The sequence below is a fragment of the Tamandua tetradactyla genome, chromosome 7 (assembly GCF_023851605.1).
Source record: "Tamandua tetradactyla isolate mTamTet1 chromosome 7, mTamTet1.pri, whole genome shotgun sequence".
Lineage (NCBI taxonomy): Eukaryota > Metazoa > Chordata > Mammalia > Pilosa > Myrmecophagidae > Tamandua > Tamandua tetradactyla.
This window is the reverse complement of record NC_135333.1, coordinates 166,167,407-166,175,807: the sequence shown is the minus strand read 5'-3', so window position 1 is coordinate 166,175,807 and position 8,401 is coordinate 166,167,407. Positions and strand designations below refer to the sequence as shown.

The following is an 8,401-nucleotide window of genomic DNA, read 5'->3' as shown; positions in this document are numbered from 1 at the left end:
CCGTCCCAGCTCGGCCTCCAGCTGCCCCCGCTGGCCTCCACTTCCCATATCATCCCAGGTCAGAGAGACCCGCGCCAGCAGGGCCCGGCCGCCCGCGCTCCCGCAGGGTCTCACAGGGCCCCCCCCAGCCGCACAGGAAGTTGGGGCTGTGAGAACAGGGCCGGGCCGGCCGGCGCAGCCCCGAGGGGCGGCCTGTGACCGCGGGCCAGGCCCGGTCCACCCTGCGCGCCAGGTGGTGTTGAAATTGGCCAACCCGCCCCCCACCCCCACCCCCATCATCACATTTTCCAGGAAGGGCTGGTTAGGGATGGGGTGGGGGAGGAAGGTGGGGACACTGTCGGCAAGGAATGTTGGTCGTTTGAGCAGGAGCCAAAGCATTGTGTGTTTCTGGGGCTCTGTCTGGCTTGCTGCCTCCCGAGGAGACCACAGGACAGCGGCCACTCCCGGGGAGCTCGTGTGACCTCGCGGGGCAGGATGGGCACGGGTGCGGCCCCAATCACCAGGATCAAATTTCTCCTTTTTGCTTCTTCACAGCTTTGAGCAAGTGAGGCTGAAAGGAGGGCATGATGAGGTGAAGGGCCTGATGAGGCGTAATGGTGCGATAAGCTGGAAGGGTGCAGAAAGGTGGAAGGGCACGATGAGGTGGAAGGGCATGGCAAGGTGGAAGGGCATGGCAAGGTGGAAGAGACAACAAGGTGGAAGGGTGCTGTTTATTTCAGCCTTGCCAGTCCTTTCCAGGGGGTAGAAATTGACACAAAGTTCTTTCCTTTCTGTTATCCAGGGCATGCGTGGAGCACTCAGTGGAGCAAACGATTCTGAACAGTGGCCCTCAGGCTTACAGGCAGCAGGAAGGCCTCAGGGTCAGTGCCTGGCCATAAAAGACCTCTCCACTGTGCTTGTAGGCCCCACAGAGCCCTCACTGACCTGAGAACAACCCGGAGAACGAAAGGCAGAAGGAAAGTGTCAGAAGCCAGAACAACCAGTCTAAGCAGCTCTCTGGGAGACTTTCCGCCAGAAGCAGCAAGCTCTTGGTAAGGAGCAGGGTTGTGGCCCCCTCCTCACTCCATCTCCTCGTACCCTGATTCCACTTGCAAGGTTTGCTGCTGCAGGCTGTTTCCCACCCCACCTGTGACTCGGAGGGACCGCTGCAGCCATGGGCAGGCTACCCACAGGCGGGACCAGGCCTGCAACCATTTGCTACAAATGTGTGGCTTTCGTATTTGTAGCAGCACCATCAGTGAGAGATGGAGTATTCCACAGGGGAGAGAGCTGGTCAGGACGGGGTGGCACCAAAATAGGCCAACCTCTCCCTGAGTTTACAACCTGGGCAAAGTCCATAATCCCACAGTGGGAATTTCAGAGATTCCTTCCTAGGGTCACCAGACTTGGAAAATCAAAGCACAGGACTCTGTTCAGTGTGAATCTCAGACACACAACAAAAATGCTTTAGTATAAGTATACCCCCAATGCTGCATAAGACATACTTATATTTAAAAAGTATTTGTTCTTTATCTGAAATCGAATATAGGGCATCCTGTGTTTTATCTGGCAACCCCAGCCAGATGCAGACTGCCTCTAGAAGCTTCTACTGAAGGGAGAAGTGAAAGGAAACCTTCTGTGAATGCTGCCTTCTTGGTAATTGGCCTTTGAACTCTTCTAGGGGTTCACTGTCAGATATGGGAGAGAGTTTGCTTACAGGATGAACAGCTTAATTGCAGGGAACCTGAGGGGCCAGTTGTCTCCAACCAGCCAGTTAGAGACTTTTCCGAAAAAGGAACTGGTGCTGTTGCTCTATGATAATTGAGCCTGTGGCTACCCCTTCTCAGAGGCCAACCGATGCCTTCCTGCTAGGATGCCCTCCAGTGGGGGAGAAACAGCAGCCCTGCCAGTGAGGAACATGTATGTCCCCTAGGCAGCCTCAGCGGGTTCTCCCTTCTTCCATGGCCCTTTTAGCCCCTGGCACCCCATTTAGAGTATTTCCCTGAACCTGTTTGCCAAGAATCCAGGCCAATAAGCGGTAGGAGCAAAGCAATGCTCCTTTGTTCTTTTAAAAAAATGGGCACTTGCTCCTCTCACGAGTCTGTCCCGAGGGGAGGGTGAGAAATGGTACAGCAAGCCTTAGGGTGGGCCAGCAGAAAGGACTGGTTTGCAAGCCTATTCACAACAGGTTTAATTTATTGGTAAAATGGAAGGTTGCACAACCAAAGGGCTCTGGAAAGACAGGTGTGCTACAGGAAAGGGTGAGCTTCAGGGTGAGGCTTACCAGGAAGAGCCGCAGAAGGTGCCAGAATGTAAAACAATGGGAAAGGGAGTTGCTGGGGCATGAAAGACTGCTTGTGAAAGGTGTTACCCTGTTCGCAGATGACATTTCCGGGAGTAAGGAAAAGGAAGAGGTACCGAAAAGGTGCACAACGGGGCTTGAGCTTCCTGGGTTAGAGGGAGCAGATGAATCATTTGGGGAGGTGCAGTTTCTCTTTTAAGCTCTCCTTGGGCACGAAGAACCTAAGGATTTCCTGACTTAGACCCCAGGAATCCGAAGGAGGTTCAAATGGGCCTTCAACTCTCTACTGTATAGAGTGACCGGCCTCCTCTGTATTGTATATAAAATCTGGTGGAGCTGCATTTTTGGAAATAGCTGCCACTTCCTGTAGTGACTTGCTTGGAGCAGTTCTCTTTATTATACAGCTCGTTCCAGCTCCCTTTAGTCTTTTGCTGCTGACAGGGGTTCCCAGCTCACCTCAAAGTCAGACGCAATCCACCTTTACAGGGAGCTGCCATGGTTTTCCCCCTTTGCTCAAGATTTGGTGTTGAGCCAGTGCCCACTCTTTGCAAAGGATGCAAGAAACAGACAAACCAGAAGAGGAGATTGACTGAAGAGCTTTCTGAGGCAGTTTGAACTGTTGGGCAGCTAGGTTTCATAGTCATTCATTTAACAATTATTCAGTGCATACTTGTAGAAGGTACTGGGCTAGAATGATGCAAGTAAGAAGAGCTGGCCCTCAGGTAGGCCATTCTATACTTCACGCACTGCTCTAAATGATTTGCTTATATTGACTCATTTAATTATAATGGTCCTGTGATTCTTAATATGAAAATGAGTAGGACTTCATCTTTAGGTTCCATCTTTGTTTTCTGTTGTTGCCGTAACAAATCGCCACACATTCAGTGGCTTAAAACAATACACATTTATTATCTGATGGTTGTGAAATCAGGTGTTGGTAGCACTGGATTTCTTCTAGGGACTCTACAGGAGAATTGATCTCCTTGCACCTGCAGCTGTTAGAGACCTCCTGGATTCCTTGGCTGTGACCCCTTCCATCCATCCTCAAAGCACATCACTCCAACCTCTGCTCCCCTTCTCACTCCTCTCTCACCCTGACCCTCCTGCCTTCCTCTTACAAGGATAATCCATGAAATCTCCACACCTCAAAACCCTTAACTACTCCTGCAAAATCCCTTGTGTCATGTAAGGCAATAGATGCATCACAGCTCAGAGATTCCAGGAACTCTGTATTGTAAACAAGCACTTGAGATAGTTAGAGGATGAGACTTCCAGATGCATGGAGTAGACTCAGTCATTGTGTACAGCCAAGTAGTTTAACAAGCTCGATGCCAGAGAGCCCTGGGAATTCTTGGCTGGATGCCGGAGAGCCCCAGGAATTCTCAGAGAAGTCAAGACCTTAACCAAAGGCTGGTGCCTTTGAAGGTTCTTGACTCAGCCACAGGAAAGAACTCAAGGAGTGGACAGCTTCAAGTCCAGCCTGCATGAACAGCCATAGAATCCAAAGACCAGCCAGTGTTTACAGCTCAAAATTTTAATGCCCAGCAAAAGTATAGGTTGGAAGGAAGATGAATGCGAGCATTCTCCAGAGGAGGAGAAGCCCTCTGAGGTCAGTGTAGTTGCATTATAAGGGCTTAGAAGGGCCCTTCCTTCTGGCTATGCTGATAAGGGATTGCTGAGCTGCAACTCAACTTTTCATTGGGGCTAGGTGTGAGCTAAATGTGCAGGGGCTGGGTGTGTGCACACCAAAAGGAACTTTTGTTACGGGTCTTAGGGTCCTTTCCCCCTCCCTCCTGCCCTATCTAACCTGCCTCAGTAGCAATAGCAGAAAGCGGTAGAACAAAAATATCTCCACCCCCTTTACCCATTCTGTGCCCACCCAAGGATCTTTGCCCTCTGTGCATCTTCTCTTCATTTGCTTCCCTGATCCACGAGGTTGAATTAGTTGCCCACCCAGTCCAGGCTTGCAGACACTTTGCTCAGGTATCAGAGAAGATACAATATTCAAATGGATACCTTGAATAAGTATGTATGTTTTGGGCATCAAGCAGGCATGTCTGAAGGTGAAAAACCCTAGTACAAGGGCACAAGGGCACAAGGGCCCCAGTTGATGTTTCCTTGAATAGACCTGAGCAATTCTCCTTGGCTCAGTCTGGACCATAATCTGAGTTTGGAGAATTTGAAGGGTCTTGCCAATGTAATTAAACTCTGCTATTGAGATAATTTGTTAAATATACAACTTAATGCAATTTGATTTTTATGAAAGACTCCTTTCATACTGACAAATTCATAAATTAGGAAAAAATCTTTACTGTGTCCTGTTGTGGGGATCAAAAAATAGAGTGACATTTTCTTTCCATGTTTTATTTAAATAGGAGGGTTATCTCTTTAAACTACATTCCATCTGAAATTAATCTCCCTTTTAAATCTGCTCTTGAATGCTGCACACCCTCACCCCATTTCCTATCTTGGATCGAGTTGTAATAATTTGTGTGTACATATGTTCAACCGAAGTCTTCCAAGGAAGGGTTAAAGAGCCACGTGCAAATTAGCTCCTCTGCGGTGGCAGGCGTTTAGAGTCACAGTGCTTAGACAGAGTAGGATAATGAGAGGGTGGCTGGGTTTGCCATGGCTTCCCTGGGATATTTCAGGAAGGGTGAAGTGACTAATTGGCTGATCTGGCAAACAATTCAAGATGAGCCCAAAAGGAAGAGACAGCTGCTGGCAGGAAGTCAGCGGGGATTCACCTGAGCTCTGGCCCTTCAGCGGTGGGTGCACAGATGGTGACAAGCACAGTCCTGAGGGAGAAAGCAAGGCTCTTCTCTAAATCATCTGCTGAGAGGGGAACAGAGGAGATTTGCTATTGCCTCAGGGTACCTGATTTTGCTTTCATTTCAAGATCATCCAAAGAGTTTGCTCACAGCACAAACCTGTTAGAATGAGCTTAGTGGCTTCAGGGAATGTCCAGGCAGCGTGATGAGGGAAGGGCTAAAGGGAGGCTTTCGTGGAAACAGCGTAGAAAGAAGTGGGGACCCTCTAATCTGGGATGACCACATGCAGTTATGCTGGTTGCACTCCCACAGAGCTCTAGGGGAGCCACTGACAAGCAAATGGCAGTCCCTAGGCTGCTGCAGCTCCCAGCCTGCACAACTCTGCACCCAGCCCTACTGCTTCATGCAGCCCTCCTAGTGTCCAAGCCAGGAAGCACTACAGGGGCCCCAAGACACTGTAGAGGGCACTCTCAAGCCCACACAGGGTTGGCAGCATGTGTTTTCCCAAAATACTTGCTTCAGGTTCAGAAATCCCTGAACGTGTCAATGGACATATAGTAAAACCGCACAAATTCATATGAACTTGGCGAGGAGGAAGAAGTAGGGAGGAAGGCAATACGAGTTAGTAAAAAGTCTGAACATACTCATGACGTAGTTTCTTTATGCTTGAATGTATAGAATAAATCCATTAAGGTAGGGCTATGCATGAAAAAAAAGTCTGAATGGCTTAAATAATACACAAAACTTATTATCTTGTTTAGTAGGAAGTCCCAAGGTAGGGCAGCTGCAAAATTGGTTAAATCAACGTCTTGACAATGCCAGGAAAGTTTCAGGTTCTTTAAAAGCTTCCCATGCCTTTCTCACTTGGCAGGTCAACTGTGACCCTCCAGCTGGCTCCCCTTGGCTCCATCCAACCCACACAAACACCACAACACCCGGGAAGAACAGTCCCTTCCTACATCTGTAGGTGTGAGTGTGTGTTCTGCCAGGGGGAAAAAAACTCATATTAGAGGACAGGTTAAACTGCATACACTTGTTAAACTGCATAACAACAATATGACGGTTGAGACAAGAGAAATGTTTATTTTTCTCTCATGTATTAGTTCCTGTGTAAGTAGGTCCCATCTAGCTTTTTGCTCTGTCATTCCCTAGAGCTATCCATTTGCTTGCAGCTGGATCAACAGGATCACCTTTTAGTCTGCAAAAGAAAGGGGAAAGTGAGAAGTTGAAGTATAAGCAATATCCCTATTAAAAACATGATCTGGAAATTAGACACGTCATTTTCTCTCAAATCTCACCAGCCAAGCCTTAGTCTCATGGCCACAATTAGAAGCAAGGGAGGTGGGGAATGTAGTCTGTAGTTGGGCCATCATGTGCCCAGCCATGGTTTTCTTTTACTAAACACAAGGGGAAAATGAATCAGGGGAGGCGATTAATATATTCTCTTCTATACTTCCCTAGTAGATGTCTTCTCATGCCTCGCTGGCCAGAATTGCTTCTTAAGATTAGGTTAGACCATTCATTGCATGGGGAATGGCACCACTATGATTAGCTTCAGTCGGGATTTCTCAGCATCAACCATATTGACATTTTGGACCAGATAATTCTTAGATGTGGGGCAATGTCTTATGCGTTCTAGGATGTTTAGCAGCATCTCTGGCCACTAACCAATAGGTGCTAGTGTACAACCCTCCCACCAGTTGTGACAACCAATTGTTTATTTGTTCAATATTCAGTATACAAGTATGAAGCACATTACCAGGTTCCAAAGTGTTCCCAGGATTCCAGGCTCTGGAAATAGAGTAGTAACAAAGCAAAAATCCTAACTTCATGAAAACTGCACTGTAGCACATGGTTAGCTGATAGAGGAGAGTGAGCTATGGAGACCTACAGGGTAGCAGTGATGCACAGGCATTGGAATGAAATATTACCAGACCCAAATTCTGGTTATGCCACTTATTAGGAATGTGACCTGGGCAAGTTACTTTCCACTCTGAATTTCATTTTTTTTATCTATTAAATGAAGATGATAATATATCATCATCATCATCATCATCATTATATCATACCTTAGGGTTAATTATTATGAAGATAAAATGAGATGTGTTCCTTACCTTAAGGCCCAAAACATATTTGCCTCTAAATAAGTATTAGCTGTGTTAGAGCAAAAGAGCACTGGACATAGAGTCAGATGTTATTCGTTCAGCAAGCCTTTGTTGAGCATATACTTTGTGCCAAACTCAGTTGTAGATACTGAGCATTCTGGAGATTCAGTTAACACTGTTCTTAAGGAGCCCTCTAGGTGGTGCCAGGGTGGGGGTGGTGCAGGGGTGGGGGTGGTGCTGAAGAGAAATATAACGTAGGTATAGATTCTGACTTAGGGCTATAACTTTCTTTTCAGCACCTTGAACAATACCTGACATTTATTAAGTGCTCAATAAAACATTTCATGAATGAAGAAATAAATGAGTACATCTACAGAATGAGAAGAAAAATTCTGACTTACAAAATGTTTTTGTAAATTACAAAGTCCTGTGTAAATGTCAGCAAATTCAGGAACCTTGAGAATCATTTGCTGTTACAAAATCATTTGTAAATCATGTAACTGATTTATATGTAAATTGATCATGCCAAAGCTTTTGCAAGAGCTTGGAAGCCATATGATATCTTAAGTAGACTTAAATCCTGTTTACATTATTTTTTTTAGTTAAATTCTTTATCCCATGGACTCTAAAAGTCAACTTTAAACCAATTCATATCCACACCATGACAAATAACAGCAAGATCCAATTGAATGGGAATTTACTAGATACTTTTACTGAGTTTAAATTTTTTTTAAAATTTCATGTTAAGTTCATTGACTTCATCTATAAAATAGACTTGAATTTGCTTAGACCATTTTTGTTTTGGCTAAAAAGTGGAAACAGAGAAATAACAAACAAAACTCGGACAAATTCTAGAAATCATTGGTGACAAAATTGACTCTATTCTCCCAGATTGCTTCTGATTATTTTGGTATGACTTTTCTTTTTTAAGAGAAAATCAAGCTGTTTGCACTTAACCTCTATATATTCAAATGTGAATATATTTAATCTAAAACAGGGAGCAATTGAAAAGTTTGAGAGGAAACAGAGAGCCCAAATAATGTCATGCTGAAGAGAAGGGCTGCAGGAAGTGATATCACATGCCTCATTTCTCTAAAATGTTTAATTTAAAGCTGGAAAACTAAAAAGGTAAAATGTTTGCTGAATGCCTGAGGGCAAAGGTAGAAGAAGCAAAGGTAAGCTTTATGAGAACTAAAGTTGGCAGGCAATTGCAAGATGAGATTTGGCTTGAAAATATTATTTAC

General features: G+C 45.7%; 1 long non-coding RNA gene across 3 annotated transcripts in view; it reads left to right on the top strand.

The window, feature by feature from the left end:
- LOC143642827 (uncharacterized) overlaps positions 1–8,401 on the top strand; it is a 30,194-nt gene that overhangs the window by 300 nt on the left and 21,493 nt on the right. For 2 of the 3 annotated variants that reach the window (XR_013155916.1, XR_013155914.1), the window contains exon 2: positions 782–1,031. This is a non-coding gene — a long non-coding RNA (uncharacterized LOC143642827). Of the gene's footprint in view, positions 1–781; positions 1,032–1,528; positions 4,708–8,401 lie in introns of those variants that run through there. The other variant, XR_013155915.1, reaches the window with a different exon arrangement.